Raw genomic sequence first — 19808 nt, 5'->3', positions numbered from 1 at the left:
TAACATATTCAAAAAATGATTTCAAAGTGTCCGTGCTCCCGTGCCAAATAATAAGTAAATCATCGATAAAACGTTTGTAAAAAACAATATTGTGTCTATATTTGTTGGTGCTATTATAAATGAAAACATGCTCCCACCACCCCATAAAAATATTAGCATAGGAGGGGGCAAAACTTGTCCCCATTGCCGTTCCCCGTTGTTGTAAGTAAAACTGGTGCTCAAAAAGAAAATAATTGTGTGTGAGGAGAAAAAGAATGGATTCCGTGATAAATGTAGTCATGAAAATCGAGCTTCCTGGACATTCAATGAAGTGACGGACAGCTGTCAACCCCAGATCATGCTCTATAATTGAATACAGGGAGACCACATCCATGGTCACCCATAGATAGTCATGTTTCCATGAGATACCCTCCAATTGCACTAAAAGATCCCCTGAATCCAGAATGAAAGACGGCAGGGCTCTTACAAATGGCTGCAAATAAGAATTAACGTAACGGGACAACCCATCTCCCAAAGATCCAATACTAGAGACAATTGGCTGACCAGGAGGGTCAACCAATGTCTTATGGATCTTTGGGAGATGGTGGAAAATGGGAATAACTGGGTGGGGATTAACCAAAAATCCAATTTCTTTCTTACTAAGAACCTGAGTAGCCGACCCTAAATCAATAAGATCCAATAATTCTTTCAAATAGGGCGCTGTAGGATCCCGCGGTAGTTCAGAGTAGGAGGACAAATCCCCAAGTTGGCGAAAAGCTTCCTTGAGATAGGCTGTCCTACTCTGAACCACCACAGCACCCCCCTTATCAGCATTCTTAATTACTAACATTGGGTTGCTTTGCAATGACTTCAAAGCCAGACGTTCTTCCTGATTCAAGTTATCCTTACCAATCTGGGAAAACGAAAAACCATGGGCCAGAAGTCTGAGGTCACGAATGACCAATTTCTCAAACATGGAGAGATACGGGCCTTTAACAAATGTGGGATAAAAAACAGATTTTTCCTTAAATTTGGAACTCCAGTCCCCAAATGTGAGGGTCTGGGTATCCTCAATACCATTGTCCTGATCAACAAGATCCTCTAAATCTCTGAGGGCACAAATATCCTGAAAAGAGTCCAGAGCAACCTGAATGGGAGAAGAATCAGTTACACTCTGAGGTGAGGAAGAGCCACTGGAGTTCCCCGAGGGATTCTCCTCTGAAGCGATCAGGGTTAGAGATTTATCTCCATCATTATGTGCATGAAAAAAAATTTTTAGTGTCAACTTACGGACATACTTATGTACATCTATTACTGTTCCAAAAAGGTCAATGCCCGTAGAGGGCGCATACTTTAAACCTTTATTGAGGAGAGAAATCTCAGACCCTGTCAACTCCATACCTGATAAATTTATCACATTATTAGAATCATTTGTTAATTCTTCTTCCTCTTGGGAGCTCTTTTTCCCCCTGCCTCTTTTCTTCCCCCTCCTGGTTCTTTTTCGTTCTTCCTGAACATTGAGAAGTTTTTTGACGGCTGTTCGTGATATGAATCATTTGATCTCCCTGCCACAGTGTCTCCTCTTGGAGGGTTACCATCCATAGAACATCTCGCCTCTCTGGTTTGGGGGATGGTTTCACGTTGCTGATTTCCAGATCTTGCTTCCATGTCTAAAAATGAAACAGAGTGAACGGTACTCTCTCCGTCAGAGATTTCAGAATCACCACTTTGATAGTCATTATTGCTGGTTTTTAATATTGATTTATTCGGTGTCGATCTACGTGTCGTGTTCCTAGATGTATTTTGGGAAAAACGATCAGAGACAGAGACAGTCCTTTGCCAGCTATAAATTTGGTTTTTTTCATAATCAATGCGATCACGATCATATTTATTCTGTTTTCTTATCATGATTTCCCGTTCAGCTTCATCTACAGTATTCGACAGAATTTTATCAAACTTAGTAAAACCACCCATTTCCTGGAACTGGCGCAATTTGTCTTGTAGTTCTTTAATCTGAGTGTCAATCACATCCTTCTCCTTAATTTTGTGTTGTAATATTAAGTCCATCAATTTAAAAGAACAATGGTTTAGTGTCTGAATCCATTGCTCTTCAAAATCCTTGTTAGGAAACCCAAAGGTAGGGGCTTTTTTCACCCTCAAACCTCTGGGTATTCTTTTCATTTTCAAATAATTTTCAGTAGCAACAATGTCCCACCAAATCCTAGTTTTATAGATGAGAAGTCTTTCCAATCTCTGGAAGTAAATCTTTAAATCTGCAATATCATTTGAGTCATTATCCACAACATTCTCAAAAACACGAAGTGCCTTCTTTTTTCTAGAGGAATCATCCCCACAGTTAAACGTATAGGTAATTGGAGGTAAATTACTTTGTGTATCCTCTGCAACATCCATTATAGAAATCTCCAAAAATTTATCATTAAGATAGAGAAAAAAACTGTAGATATATGCACAGACCAACTCTTGAAGCACAGAACAAAGTCTTTAGATAAAATTCTTCTTAAGCTCTAAACATGTAGGTCAGTCAGTGCGGGCCACCATTGAAGCAAGTAGATATACAGTGGAGAGAAATGGTGCTCAAGCTCAAACAATTGCAATATGTGTAACTTCATGAAACCCTCCAGATGTGTCTTTTCCCACAGTCCACAAAGACGCTTTAATATCAATAGCTTTATCAACTGCAATACGTCGTTTGTAATATATCTTATTACCTGTGGCTGTGGGAAAAGATATGTTGGAAGGACTACAAGGGCCCTGAAAGTTAGGATGCAGGAGCATTGTAGGTTAATTAGGAAAGGAGACTTAATGCACCCAGTTGCTAAACACTTTTCTGAATGTGCTAAGGGGGGCATAGAAAACTTTTCATTTATGGGTATAGAACGACTTATGACTAAAGAAAGGGGAGGAGATCAGGTCAAGAGGTTGGATTGTAGGGAATCTTACTGGATGTTCATGCTGAACACGAGATTTCCAGAAGGAATGAATATTGAATGGAATATCAGTCATTTCTTGACCTGATCATCTGTCCTTGGAGGATGTTAACTCTGTAATAACAATATTTTGACATGTATGTATGTATAACTGTATATGTACAAAGAATTTGATATTCATGGGGAATATTATTTTCGTGACTATTGCTAAGAGAAATTTCCACTTATTGTTGACTTAAATTGATGTTCTGATTATGTTCTGTAGTGCATCTGAGGTCCAAGTATACACATAGTAATGATTTACGCAAGGAGTCATTTGTCAACTCGTCCTTTTGTCTATTCAGAGCATCGTGCCCCCATTAATCCTAGATTCTCTGGAAAGTTATTGTGATGGAATGTTGTTAAGTAATCAATCAACGGTCATATTCAGCTAACGATTAATTATTGTTCATAATTAACAAATAGTTAAGGAAACATATATAAAAGATTTGAAAGAAACATTTATATGAGCAATTTAAAAAATTTAAAAAATAAAAAATAAATACTAAAAAATATAAAGTGAGGAGTAAGTAATTCCCAGAGTTAATCAATTGGATTCTATGTGTAATAACTATACTTATGAATTATATCCTCTGCTTCAAAGGAGGGTTGTTTATATTTGTTTTTAATATAGGTTTAGGGATATATTTATAAAGATTTTCTCTATATAGTTTAATTAAATGTTTATTGTGTTGTTTGTTAATATCTTACTGTATGACTATATAGGTTATTGTCTGCCTGACCTGGCTCTCCACTAGTCCCAGTCCTTTCCCCCGTGTAAATACATGCTCTTAATTACATTATGTTATCCCCTCCCCAGGTGGTGTTTCTCATAGAGTGTTCTTGTCTGTGTTTTCACATGAGAAGAGCTCTTGAGTCACTGATCTGGGGTAGTTGGATACATATTTTAATGGTTGGATACATTTTTTTAATATTGATTACTTTCTCACTTTGTCTCAATGCTGAGCATTGTTATAGCGCATATTGTGCAGTTATAGGAAGGTGGATGTGCTGTTGACCTAATCTCGCGATATTGAGCATTTAATCAATATGCCTGACTGGTACAACGTCTGCGCATGCGCAGGCAGGTGAGACTTGCTTGAGCCGCATCTCGTGAGAGTTCGCCGCTCACTTCCCCTCTGGGTGCGTGTCATCTAGCTGGGGCGTGTTCAGGCTTGCGTCTCACAGTGAGACTCAGCTAGCTGTTGGTCTGCATGGCGCGTGCGCAGCGTGTTCCGGTTGTGGTTGGAGATTTTAAGTGATGTCACACGCTGAATTTTGGCGCCAAAGCGGCAGACGATCCCTATAAAAGGTACCTGATCTATGTTTTAGGCACTTCTTGATAAAGTGCATTGTTGTTGCACGAAACGCGTCGAAGGTTTCACAACCCTCTGTTTTATGATCTCTTAATTTAATAAAAGATTTTTTGCCAGACCACTCTTGCCTTTTTGGCTGTGCGCTGCACGCTTCACTACATTGGACCTTTCCTCACTGGATTCAGCAGCACGCCCAAGGAGAGAGGGACTGGAGGTACTAGTGTGAGTACGTTTGCCTGGGGCCATCCCAATGAGGTAAGGGGGGGTGTTTTTGTGCATTTACCCCCTGCCTTCAGGGTAATTGGAGCCCTCTTCATAGGTTTATACCACTTAATTGCAATTCCCAGTGCCCTCTTGTCCTTTCATTATTAATGTGAGGTCAGGTGCTTGAGCACCATTTCTCTCCACATTATAGCTTAGCACATTGCTGCAATGATTTAACCTAGACTTGAATATAGCTGTGGTGTGTAAAGATGCAGTCTGTCTTTCAATGCTGATTAAACAATGTATCAAATGCACAGCACTCAGCCGTCATACACAAATCACATTAGTAGCACTCAGCGGTGCTGGCTAATGTCGAGACTGCAGTTACCATGTACAACACACACAGTGTGATAGCCAGCAGCAGAGGTAAAGCAGTAGCTACAGTGGTGACACACTTTATTCTCGCTCGGCTAGTCCCGCGAATTCGGGTATACCCGGGTGTATTCAGGTTTGTGATCGTTTTCTGCCAGAGTGCATTGCGTTATTTTCCCGACAGGGATTTAAACATTTTATTCCGGCTGGCTGCAATACTGCAATGCCGTGTAAAAACACATGGGGGCGCTTGCGAGCTGTTCTCTTTGAAGCTGTCCCCTATAAGGAATTGTAATGCAGTATATATACTGTATATATATATATATATATATATATATATATATACTGTATAACAACAACCCCTATAACCCCTAACATACAGTACTGTACACATACAGTACTTTATATGCATATACATAAATGATACTACTGTATAGGCGGCGGGGGCGAGATGTGTTTGCAGCAGAGAGAGATCCGCTGCTCTCTCTCTGCGCAAACATCGGCACATTAAAAATTATTTTAAATACATTTTTATTGATAGTGTAGATGTGCAGGGGGTCTCCGGAGCTGAACCGCACTGGTTTCAGGTCGGGGGACCCCCTGCTCCCCGAGATACAGCCCCCTTTATGAGGTGCCGGTATCCCTCTGCTTGGTTTAAAGGTCCCGATCACGTGATCGCGGCCTGTAAACCAAGCAGAGCAGAGGGCCCCCTGTATCTCGGGGAGCAGGGGGTCCCCAGACCTGAAACCAGTGCGGTTCTGCTCCGGAGACCCTCTGCACATGTACAGTATAAATAAAACAAATATATAAATAAACACTCGTTCTTTACCTTAGCGGCTATGCGCTATGGTAAAGAAGCAGCATTTCTGTATTTTAATAATATTGTACAGTGAGCAGGGGGTTCCCTGAGCCAGAAATTAATGCTCAGGGACCCCCCCTGCTCCTGCTCAATATTATTAAAAATAAAGAAATGCTGCTTCATTACCATAGCGGATAGCCGCTAAGGCAATCAAGGGGTTAACCCACCGTGCCCGCTTTATTGTGGGTAGTGGGGATGGGTGAGGGGGGTATTTGGCCCTTGGTGTGAGTTTAGGACTTGCATGGGGGTTGCTTGTGCACTTAAGCCCTTCACGACCGTGGCAGTTAATACCGCTACGGTCATGAAGGGGTTAAGCCCTCCCGCTACCCCCCCGGAAAGGCCTAAACAAGCACCGTTGGGGCTAATACCCCATTCACCCACCCCCGCTACCCACAATAAAAAAAAACTCACACACAGCAGCCGCCAAAAAATAAATAAATAAATCTAAATAAATAAATAAATAAATGACAATAAATACATTTGAAATACATTTTTATTGATAGTGTAGATGTGCAGGGGGTCTCCGGAGCTGAACCGCGTTGTTTTCAGGTCTGGGGACCCCCTGCTTCCCGAGATACAGCCCCCTTTATGAGGTGCCGGTATCCCTCTGCTTGGTTTAAAGGTCCCGATCATGTGATCGCGGCCTGTAAACCAAGCAGAGCAGAGGGATACCGGCACCCCCTAAAGGGGCCTGTATCTCGGGGAGCAGGGGGTCCCCAGACCTGAAACCAACGCGGTTCTGCTCCGGAGACCCTCTGCACATGTACAGTATAAATAAAACACATATATAAATAAACACTCGTTCTTTACCTTAGCGGCTATGCGCTATGGTAAAGAAGCAGCATTTCTGTATTTTATATGGCCGTGCACACATGGTACTAGAGCCAATCAGAGCGTGGGAACTTTAGCCCTACTCTGATTGGCTCTGGTATACCATGTGTCAAGGGCTTGGGGGAGAAAGGATGTGACGTCATTAAAAACCTGTCACGTTGTACGGTAGCGTGGGAACTCTGATTGGCTACCGTACCACGTGACAGGTTTTCATTGACGTCACATCCTTTCTTCCCCAAGCCCCTTACACATGGTATACCAGAGCCAATCAGAGTAGGGATAAAGTTCCCATGCTCTGATTGGCTACCATACCATGTGAGGGCGGCCATGTGCCTTTTCATGACGTCCTCTTAAAGGCAATTGAAGCAAAGCCATTCTGATTGGCTGTGCTTTCATTCCCTTTAAGTGACGTCATCATTTTTTTTTTGTCGGACAAAACATATGGTTTTCACGGCCCAATCAGGACCGTGGGAACCATGACGCAAAATGTGACGTCATAGGCCTTTAAAAGCCTATGTCGTCTCATTTTGAAGCCAGACGCCGCGGAGGAAGGACCTCCGGCCAAGAAAGAAGACCAGGGCGTGGCCGCAGACGGGGAGAAGACACCGCCCCGCTGGAAGGAGATAGAAGAAAGAAGAATACAGATGAAGATGGATTACAGATAGAAGACCCGTGGATTGATTTGGATTTTTAGTTTAATGTTTATTATTTTATGGTTTTTTATTTTATGGGTTCCTGATCGTGGATTGGTTCGTGAGTAAGCTGCGCAACGGGAGTCGGTGGGGGCAAGTAATGGTAAGTGAACTACAGTAAAGAAATGTATTTTATTTAACTTGTTAATTTTTTCAAAAGGTTTTTTAACATGTGTATTTTTTTTTGTGGTATATCATTTCTTGCCACTGTATGTATGTATGTATATATGTGTAGAGAGATATATACATACAGTACAGTACAGGGTAAGAAATGATGTTGTTTTAAAAGCTGGATTAGATGTGTTTTAAATTATTTTGTGTATGCTGCTATGCTTTATTGTGAGTTTAAAGTATTTTAAAATTAGATAGATGTATTCCTTGGTATTGTATTGTGTGTTTGAGGAAGGTCAGGGATAGGCTTGGTTTGTAAAGGTTGTATTTTTGTCGGTACTTATATTTTTTCAAAGGCTTAATTGTTCTGCTCTAGGCGTGAATTTGTTAATGGTTTTATTGTTCGGGATCTAGTGTTAATTGTTTAGGGATGTAAATAATGATTGCTAATTGATTTTTGTTTACTTGGTTGATTAATTTGCAGAATGTATATGGTGTATAGATATTTAGGCATCATTTATATTGGAATGTAAGTTGTTTAAATGGCTTTTCAGAGGTTTAGTGATGATTTAGATTGAGAGATCAGTTATGAATATTAAAGGAAATTGATTTTAATTTAGTGTGTATGTATGGAGAAGTGTTTGGTTATAGGACAGTGCTTTTGATAACCCTTCTACATTTATTTGTATATTGGTTCATCGTGTGTATATATATATACTGTGTATATATATATATATATATATATATATATATATATATATATATATATATTTGCATGATGAAGCCACTGTACAAATTCATGGGTGAGGTTGGGTATCGGGCCTGTGTGGCTTAACCCCTTAACACCTTTGCGGTTATTATCTGATAAGGTGTTTAAGGGGTTAATTGATATCTGAATGTAATTGCAATGTATTGGCTTTTGATTTTTGTTTACTTGGTTGATTCATTTGCAGAATGTATATGGTGCATAGATTTTATGCATCATATATATTGGAATGTGAGGTTTTTCATTGGTTTGTGATGATATACAGTATATTGTGAGATCAGTTAGGATTTTTAAAGGAAATTGATTTTAATGTAGTGTCTGTATGGAGAAGTGTTTGGTTGTAGGGCAGTATGCTTTTGATAACCCTTCTACATTTATTTGTACTGTATATTGGTTTATCATGGGTGTGTATATAACGTGTGTATATATATATATATATATATATATACTGTATATCTCTCTCTCTCTCTCTCTCTCTCTCTCTCTCTCTCTCTCTCTCTCTCTCTCTGTATATATATACAGTATATATATATAGTTGCATGATGAAGCCACAGTACAAATTCATGGGTGAAGGGTGGGTATCGTGCCTGTGTGGCTTAACCCCTTAATTACCTTTGCGGTTATTATCCGATAAGGTGTTTAAGGGGTTAATTGATATCTGAATGTACTTGCAATGTATTGGCTTGGTATTGGCTATGTCTTGTGTGGGCAAGAGAAGGAAGGAAGGCGCTGGCGACGGACACTTCGTATTGATGAGGTCAGTAGTACTTTATTTATTTGTATATGCTAGTTAATGTTTCTAATAATGGGCAATTAATCTATTATCCATATCTGGATAATAGTTATTTTGCACATTATTGTACTGTAGGTGTTGGGGGGGAGGGTGTATGTATTGAATGTATAGGCCAGGTTTATTTTTTTTACATTCAGGGTTTGATTCCATGGTTCTGCGTGGGGCCTATGGAGACCACCTCCGGGTATTCTCGGGTATCCCAAGGGTATCAGGCTGGTGGTTCCACGGGTGACACATGCGGGGATGATGATGTGTGGTCCCACTTCTGTGGGGGCACCGCCGACCCGTAGGTGCGGGGATGATGATGTGTGGTCCCACTTCTGTGGGGGCACCGCGGACCCGTAGTGAGCACCCGTCAGTTCCTCCTGACAAAGTACTTGGTACGAAACGCGTAGAGGTCACGACAGGTCATCCTGCGCGTGTATGCTGGTAAGCTGAGACGGAGCCTGCAGGAGACAGCAGCGGTTTTATCCATCTCCGCGGTGCCGAGATCCGGATCCTGTGCAGACACCGCGAGTCTGCTGACTGTCTCAGTGTGAGTGTCCATTTCCCCTTGCCAGTGCCCAACCTTATGGCGGTTTCTATACAAATCTGTTGATAGGTTGTTTTCATGTTTGTTTTTTTCTTTCATGTGTTTTTATATAAATTTTACTGTATTTGTATACTGTGCAGCTTAGGGTTTAGTCACCATCAGGTGTTCTCCTGGGTAGTACTTAGCCGTCCAGCTGCACAGCTGTTCTGAGGTGGGGTTGGATCCCCTCAGAGTTTGTGTGTATTTTTAATAAATTACCTTCCACTAATCCCTGGTGCGCATTTGTGCATTTTTTATTATACTATACTGTAGAGTACAGTAATTTCAAAAGGCAGTTCATCATAATACTGTAATTTGATCCCTACACCCCCAAATACAGTACATAAAAAGCACACAAATCAACCATGTGCAGGCAAACGCACAGATTTAATATCGTAATATCAAGATTGTTTTTGCAGGCTTGTGGATAAAATAACAGTTAAAAAATCAGAATTAAAAATTTTGGGGGAGGCACTCAAGCAAGCAGTGGTGGGTGAAGTTACAGGCGCATCTCAAACAGAATTACACGCAGGCGCAGTGAGGCTTTGTAGGTCGGCTATGGACGGATTAAGAACACAATGGCAAGATTCAGAAAATTACCGACTCCGTGGAATTTCAAATCCTTGAGCTAGCATTTTTGGGGGAGGGGGCTGCAGGGTACAGCTGCATGAAGTTCAAAGCTAAAAAGACATACTTTGATTTCAAAAGTATGATGAAGTATGAGTTCATCATAATAATACACCCCCAAATACAGTACGTAAAAAGCACACAAATCAACCATGTGCAGGGTCGCAGTCAAAAGCTACAGCACAGATTGAATATCGTAATACAGTAAGATGGGTTTTGCAGTCTCTTGTGTGTGGAGAAAATAAAAATAAAAAAATGACAATAAAAATTTTTACATTTTTTTTTTGGTCACTCACTCAGGCAAGCAAGCAGTGGTGGGCAAAGTTACAGGCGCATACGCAAAAAATTCCTGCTGTCAAGCAGGAATGTGATTGAAACCAGACACACGTTCAAAGGAATGGTGTGGGAGAGATGTACTGCATTGCACAGAAGATAAGAAGTTGAAATACCCTGCAGTGCAGTTAATTATCCTGAGCGAGGGGAGAGCGCTGTATATGCCGAAATGTGACACTGTTACAGTACTGTTACAGTACTGTACACGCCTATGCGTTTCAACAATTTTCAAATGAGACATACTGTACAGCAGCACAGCACTGGAAAAGCATGTACAGTGGCGGCACGCTTTATTCTAATGCGGCCGCCACTGCGGTGTGGGGAAATTTTCGTTTAGCCGGAGTCTCGTTGGGGGTTTTCCCTGGTGCGTGCCGCGCGTCACTCTGGCGCCGGTCACACGTTCCAGTGTTCCCCGGCATCCCGAAGGCTGCAGAGGAAGCAGGGGTAAGGGGGAAGCTGCGCATAGCTGTGCGAAGCTGGAGCAGCCAGGGGGAGCAGCCAGGGGTTTGGGGAAGGGGAGGGGAAGTATTTTAATTATACACGCGGGAAGGGGAAGATGCGGCTCGCTCGCGGCTCCATTTTGGTGCCAGCCGGGCGCCAGCCGAAAAAAGCCCCGGCCATAACGGGCAAATGTTAGAATAAACTGTGTCGGTGCAGTATACTTTAAATATGCAAATTTACAATTACTGCGCGCGCACACACAGACTGTGTACTGACATAGGTTGAACCGCGAAAGTATTAGACTTCCAAGACAACAGCTCGCAAACGCCCCCCTGAGTTTTTACACGGCATTGCAGTATTGCAGACAGCGAGAATAAAATGCTAATATCACGAGCGCGAAAATAATGCAGTTCACTCCGGGCGAAAACGACAAAAAAACGCACCTAACCGGGATAATCTGAGAACCGCGGATCTAGCCATCTTAGACTCAGATCGGCCGCCACTGTAAAGTACTAAGGTTTTCTAGCCCTTGTTAGCATTTAACATGCAGTACACATTCAGCCTAGCACTTGTCCTCATGTAGCATAAACTGTTTTTAAACACTGACTGTTACTGTACAATGGTATTTGGGATCAAGACTAAATGTTTTAAGCTTCAGGGACTAAGCTCCAGATCAGAACCAACACTAACACCACACTAACTCTTGTTACTAGTTTTAAATACCTGGGCATATGGTTTGACTCTCGCTTAACATTGGGGATGCACAGTGATACCCTGACATCGAAAGCCTATGCCAAACTAGGCGTACTTTACAGGAACAAATCCTCCCTATGTCTGCTGGTCAGAAAGCGTATCGCAAAGCAGATGCTAATGCCAATTATCGACTATGGAGACATAGTATATGGCTCGGCACCCCAAACACACCTTAGCAAATTTGACACCCTCTACAATTCAATATGCTGTTTTGTTCTCCAATGCAACTACAACACACATCACTGTGAAATGCTCAAAGAACTAGATTGGTCATCATTTGAGTCTAGGCGCAAAGTTCACCTTTCCTGTCTTGCCTTCAAATACTTTCTGGGCAAGCTACTGGGCAAGCTGAACAAGCTCCTCACCCCAACCACATGTAGCACTTATCATCTGAGATCAGACTCCAAAAGACTGTTCATGGTCCCAAGGCTCAACAAAGTATCCGGCCGCTCCTCCTTCTCTTACTGTGCACCACAAAACTGGAACAACCTACCGGAGACTCTCACATCCACCACCAGTTTAAGTTCTTTCAAAACTAAGACTGTCTCACATTTTAATCTGGTCTGTAACTGTTACATACGCCTATTATATATTTTCTTTAACTGTACATCTAATGTCTTGTATATAATGTATACCCTGTTCACTTATGTAACTTTATTTGTAACCATATATTATTTGTCTTCACTCTGTGCCCAGGACATACTTGAAAACGAGAACATCAAAAATGATTGAGTCTTCCCATTTAATCACAATGATAAATGTCATAACAATTAATTAGATAAATCCGACAAATGAATGGAATAAATATTAAACCATAAATTAAATTACACTAATGCATAAATGAATATCTAAGCTTGAAATTTAAATCACACACCGTTTACATTATTAGTGAAACGCTATGTGATTTAAGGAAGAAATGAATACCATGATCAAACATAATATGTATATTTAAAATTAGTTAGATCAAACCATAAAATGAACAACAAAATAGATTAAATAATGACTTAAAATTGGGATTGTGTATGTATACAAATGTGGAATCACCATATGAACTATGTATAAATCTAGGTTCCAAGTAGAGATGATATTGCTTTTCATAGAATAATGCACTGTAAAAGAACCATGTGAAGATATATTCGAAAATAAGGAGACATATACAAATTTAATCGCAATCATAGTGACCCCAATTGTAAAGTATATCAATATAAATGTGTGATGTTAGTACAGGTATCCCGATATGGGTAGAGAGATGAGCAAAGAAAGAATATAAATATAAATATGGAGACGTGATGTTAAAGAGCCAGCAATCCATAATAAAAATTAATGTGTGCTAATACGTGAGCTGAAGAACAAAGTGTATGTTTGTAACAAACATCTATAATATAATATACATGATATGTATATAAATCACACAAACTCATCAATTTTCATTAATGAAATATATATCTTAAAAATTATGTGTAAGAATGATTATAAACCCTATAATAATTTGCAATCATATGTACAATACACATGACCTCACAAGTGTTGTATAACACTATATGTGTGTCTAATATAAAAAACAATAAACTAAATATTATCATTTGTGTGTTAACCGTGAAGTGTATAGTATAATGTGTACAAAATACTCCTGACCATGATTATGCTATTGTGGGATTCTTTTTCTTCAGGTGTTTATATTACTATATCCCAAGCACCGTCAGTAGCTTTATAATATAGCTTACATTAACTTATTTTGGTACCATTGATTTATAGGGTATGTAGCAGATACGTTGTTTGTATGTATGTATGTATGTATGTATGTATGTATGTATGTATATATATATATATATATATATATATATATATATATATATATATATATATATATATTGAAACAAAGCAAAAGGAAAAAGCTGCGCCTCTGAACCAATTGGGTATAATCAAAACTATTAATCTAAAATTTATATAAAAAACGGGGGGGGGGGGTGTAATATAGTATGAAGTGAAAATAGGATTATAAAATAAGAATGAACTCCTATTAATAGTACATAATTAGCTAACAAATACTCATAAAACACCTGGAATGTAAACAAGACTAAACACTTAACTTAAACAACTATGTAGATATAAAATATATATAAAAGTGCATATTATAATTAAAAAAAGAAAAAACAAATAACTAATTACGTGGCAGGAGGGTTACAGCACTCTTGTTAACTCCTGACAGCCTGGTTCTAATAGGTTGTTCCTGTATACAGCATCGGACAGACCCTCTCTCAGTACCGCCCTTTGAGAAAGTCACCCGCCGAGTGACGAAACGCGTAAGGGAGCGTCATTACGTCAGACGCTACGACATTACGTCATCATACAGCGCAGAGAACAGACCGAGATCTGCGCCGATGCTACGGAGGCTTGAGGAATACAGAGCCACACTTTCCTAAACTCTCTAAGGACATGTGATACCCGTTGGCCTTCTCTACTAGCTGGGACGCGGACCCATCCTGTTCCGAGACCGGACTTCATTAAAGACACAAAGCAAGAACCGGATGGTGGTGATTATAATCACACAATGCCTTTATTACTTGTACCCTTGTGAGTGCATTTTAACCACCCCCCTTACCCCCCCTTCCCTCATTAAATTACCTTTTTACGCTATGGGGTGTGCACTCTCTCCTCTCTTTTTCCTATATATATATATATATATATATATATATATATACACACACATATACATATACATATACATCTATATATTACTGAGTTAAGTTATGGTGAGTAAAAAAAAGTGACAAAAACCCTCCACAGGAAAGCAAATATGCAAATACAACTGTATGCTCATCTGCATGTCTTAGGCAGGTCTGCAACCCCACCTTTCACCCAGCATACAGCACTTCCACTGCAGCAAGGGATTCTGGGAAATGACATGAAATTGAGCACGCAGTGCCACTTTTTGCTTCAAAAACTATTTTAAACATGGTTCCCTATAGGCTTAAGCTTGCTGCATGGTCACAGCTTTGAGCACAGCCAGGGTTAAGGTGCATACCCAGAAAACCACCCACAGACAGCTGTTTCGACCTTAATGGGTCTCATCAGTGTGGGTATACTGTATATGTATGTATGTATGTATGTATGTATGTATGTATGTATGTATGTATGTATGTATGTATGTATGTATGTATGATGTGGTGGGTTCTGGGGTCAGAGCTTGCTGGGATTGTGTGTTTACCTTTTACTGTAAAGACTATCCTTCTCCTCACCCTTCTCTGAGACTTATATGACCCTTTCCCTATGATGGGCCATTATTTCAAAGGCCCAAAATCCCTATCAGGCCTAGGTACAACCATCAGTCTTAAAAAGAACAGACACATTCTCTATTTTTACTATAATCTTATATTTTCAAGCATGTTATCCGATTATTCTGTTTCTGGTTTTAAGTGATTCATTAGATGCAGGAGAATTTGTATTAGAAAATGAAATATCATAACACATATGTCATGCAGCCATTAGCTACAAACCATTTTGTGGCTACAAAAAAATTAAATCACATATGACTGAAAAAGCTCAACATGAGATCAAAAGTAACTTAGGCACATGTTTAGATGAATGACATGGTTACACTGCCAGAAGAGAATATTTTGTAGTTTAAAGAATATTGTAACATGTTGTCCATTTACTTCTTACACTTGGCAACAACAAAGTGTATGCCTGTAGTATGTCTTAAAAGTAAAGTAATTTCACTGAAGCGTGCTGAAAGACCCAAGTCTCACATACCTAGATGAAATGATTACCAGTACTCAATTATGTTTCCAAAATATGCTTTGCAGTACAACATTCATTAGCATCAGTACAGACTACAGAGCTTAAGCTATCCTAATGTTAAATAAAGGAATTTGGCTGAAGAGAGAATTGTCCAATAGTAATCCCTGAGCCGTACTTTATTACAATTAGAAAGTAATATATATATATATATACTGTAAATATATCAAAGTAAAAGTCTATAACATCTGATCTTTTCCAGTTTCCCTTTTGTAGCTTTTAAAATAGGATAGCTTTAACCCACTGCAATCTGCTATTTTACAATGTAAATGAACTTCTAAAAATAATGAAGTACGTAGTTTATTTAACAGACCTGTCATCTTAAAACAATAGTCAATGGGGCTTATTCAGTAAACTGAGATATTATAAATACAAAATAATCCAAAAATGTCATGTGGTTTCGCTGTATTCATTCAAACTTATTGATGCATATAAATGGAAACTGGCAGTACTGCCTCCCTCATGTAGGAAAAATAGGGCTTGTGGAATAGAGTGAGAGAATGATAGAATGAGAGCGAGAGATAGAACTTAGGACCGTAATATAGTGGGCAGTGAGCGTGGAGCCGGGCGATCGGGGGGAAGACTATGAAAAGTATGTATTCTCACCGCTACCGCTCAGTGTATGTATGTGTGTATTTATATGTATATACATTATGTATGTGTATGTACTGCACCGACACTCTTTATTCGAGCAAATACCCAGTATGTACCTGGCAGATACCTGGAATGCGCCGCTCCTCACCTCTGACAAGCCCCGTTGCGTTTGCCTTCCCAGCCTGGGTTCATGCCTGGCTGACGGGCGGCTGATCTGGTAAATAATGATGATTAGGATTTAATAGGCTGCAATGCTTCTCGTGTCTACCAGATGGCATAAATTCATGAATTGTAATGCAGTATATATATATATATACTGTGCAGTATTGCAGCCAGCGGGAATAAAATGCTTCAATCCCTGCCTGGAAAATACCTCAATGCACTCGGGCAGAAAACAGTCACAAACCTCAATACACCCGGGTATACCCGAATTCGTGGGACTAGCCGAGCTCGAATAAAGTGTGTCGCCAGTGTACATATGTATGTGTGTGTGTGTGTGTGTGTGTATGTGTATGTGTATGTGTATGTGTATATATGTGTGTGTATGTGTGATATAAATTATATTTATTTTACAGAATCAAAGCGTATTGGAGACCTTTCCATGAGCTGCTAACAATGGATTAGAGAGTAGTGCATATTTGCTAGACTTTAGCTGCTGAAAGGCTAAAATAAAGCTGAGGATATCAAAAGAGATTAGTTTCTGATCTAGTTTATGCCACTGGAAATTAATTGTCTAACCCCTAATTTCCCTGGAAAATACAGTTAAATTCGCCATACAGTATTTACTGACTAATAGCTTTCTATGTAAATCCACTTAATAGTGACCTGTAAAACAAATGTCTAACTCCACTGACACCCTACAGTATAATGAGAATCCCTAAAAGGTCAGCGGCCTTCTGTTTTTTTTTTCCACAGTACAGTTTATAGGACTTTAACTTATACTATAGAAGACATTTGTGACATAGCCTACAGTAAATGTCAGTAATAACTACACTGACAATCAATGGGAATGTATAGATGTAAAGTACTATTATCTAACACTATATATATTTATCTAAACAAACACAGACACAAACACACACAGTGATACACACACACACACAGTACCCTTCCAAGCCTGTTGCTCACAGCAGCACGGACCATACACACAAAAAGTGTGCGTCACGTGCACGAGCGTTCGCATAGGCACGCGCACACACGCACCCACTATACTGTATTACGGGCCTTAAGAGAAAGAAAGAGAAAGCCCTATTTCATCTACTGGAAGGAGGTGAGTTTTCTGACAATTTCCAGTCCGTATTGAGACAAATTGGGGAAAAAGAGTAGAGATGGGCAAAATTTGTTTGCGGATTTGGAGCCACCTCAAATCGGGCAATTCCTTTGATCCGCGGATCACTCTCTAGATGACTCCCTTTGGATGACGTCACATCCTTTCCCACAAATTACTCGGTCACATGGTCTACTACAACCAATCAGATTGGGGCTATAGTTCTCACAATCTGATTGGCTGTAGTACCACGCGAGGGCAAATTTTGGATTTGGTGATGCCATGTTAAAGGGAAATGAAGCACAGCCATTCTGATTGGCTGGCATCAGTCCCTTTACGTGACGTCACCAAAAAAAAAAAAAGGCACATGATTCTCACAGCCAATAACAGGCGTGAGAACTATTTGCCAATCAAATGTGATGTCACTGGCCATATTTAAGGCTGTGACGGCTCATTTGAGCTCAAGAAGCCGACGTGTCAACATCGTGGATTAAACATGGGGCTATTGGATTGACAGATGATGACTGAAGATAAAGACAGAAGATAAAGAAATTATAGAAATAGTCACTGATGAAGAAAGAAGAAGAGGATGGAAGACGAAAGAATGATGAATTTTGTTACCTGGCCAGGATCTTCACCGTGGATGGCGTTGGATTGTGTTTCGTGATGTCACCAGATGAGAGCTTCCTGATTTCCCTGGATTCGGAGGGCCAACGCTTCTAAAGGTAAGAGAAATATTGAATGTATGTACTTTTATTTTTACAGTTTTTTAAATTGGATTTGTCTTTTTTTTTAATGTTTTTCATTGCCCACTGTTTTATTAATCTGTACCTGTTTAGGGTGCAGATGAATACAGTAATAGCCAATGCATTTTTTGGCAAATGCCTTTCTTCAATTGACTATTATATTTTCTATATATTTTTATTATTTAGATTCAATTGTTTTGAATTGTGATGGCTTGAATTTTTTTTTTCAGATTGTTTTACTTTTTTATTTAATTATGTATTTTGTTGGCTACTGTTTTAAATTGGTGTTTTCTAGTGGTTGTATTAACTGTTGTGTTGGTTAGTTCTTTTAGCTATTAAATGTATTTTCGGGCTAATGGTGTGATTTATTTAATTGATTGGTTGGCTAGTGGTTTTATTTACTGTAGGTAATTGATTGGTGTAAGAGATGTGTGCAGAGGTAAGCAATGGAGACCGTTTTAAGGTGAAATTAAAATAAGGCGTTATTGCGCCTGTCCCTTTTAACACAGCAAAACATATGAAAACAACAAATGTCTAGACCTGTTAAGGGCTAACATACTTCCCGAGTCCCTTTCTCCAGGGCTGGAGGGATAATCCCATTACCAACCTATTTCCCAAAGTCTCAAGAGATACCTTAAAGCAGATGGCCCTTCTTGTCAGTCTCTGGTAGGTTCCTGTTTCCCCTGTGTCCAGGAATATAGGTCTTTGGGTGTCTTGATTTCAGCAGAGCCTTTCTGCTCAAGACTTCTTTCCTGTTGTCAGCACCCTTGTGTACTGAGGAAAAATCTCCCTTCCTGTCCCAGAGGCAGGCTTTTTTTGACAACTCTAATCAGCCAGGTGCTGGTCAATTAACCAGCACACAGCTGGATTAGAGGCAAGTTTTCTGAACAGAGTAAGTCCCCTGTTACAATTGGCTAGTGATTTTATTTCTTTAATTGATTGGTTGGCTAGTGGTTTTATTTAGGCAATTGATTGTTTGCCTATTGCTTTTAATTTTACAGTTTGGGTGTTTAGATGCTTGTTGTATAGGTTTTATTATTGTGCATTTTGGACATTCAGGCTTTTGTATTGGGAGACCATTGACTGCTATAATACCTTATGCCCATACTAAATTGGTATGATGTACAACTATAAAAATAAATGGGTACAGGTTGGGTATAGTAGTTCCGGGGTGGGTGGTTAGGCCTCCCGGGTGGGTAGCAGGGCAGGGTGGGTTAACCCCTTCATTACTATAGCGGTTATTAACCGCTATAGTGATTAAGGGGTTAGGGGCCATTAGATTGTATTTATTATGTATGCTTTCTGGCCCTGCAGTATGCTGACGAGGACACCCTTCACATTGGCAGGGGTAAGTAGAACGATTTTTATTTTCTTTATTTATGCAGCCTGACTTAAGTTGTGTAGTCAGGTCACCTAATGGCTACTATTCTGCCCTTGGGCTGGCAGTAAACCCTGGTACAATCAGGTTGCCAGTAGTTGATATGGGGTTTTCCCCCTCCGAGGAGCTGCACTTGAGTCACCACATCGGGTGGTGGTGACATCAGGCCTGGGCATGACCAATCATGAGCCAGACCTGGTGCCCTCCTCCTGGCTGTACTTAAGGGACCCAAATTTGTGAGTTGTACCTTCCCCACTGAGGAAGGCAAGTCACACAGTGGAAAGGCTGAGATTGGGCCTTCTCCAGTCCTCTTCCCTCCAGGGGAGAGTGAGTGTGGACCATACCTCTGCCTCTGCTAGAGAGGTGAGGAAGAGCTAGGATGGCTGCAGG

The sequence above is a fragment of the Ascaphus truei genome, chromosome 1 (genome assembly GCF_040206685.1).
Source record: "Ascaphus truei isolate aAscTru1 chromosome 1, aAscTru1.hap1, whole genome shotgun sequence".
In the NCBI taxonomy this organism is placed as follows: domain Eukaryota; kingdom Metazoa; phylum Chordata; class Amphibia; order Anura; family Ascaphidae; genus Ascaphus; species Ascaphus truei.
This window is presented reverse-complemented; position numbering follows the sequence as displayed.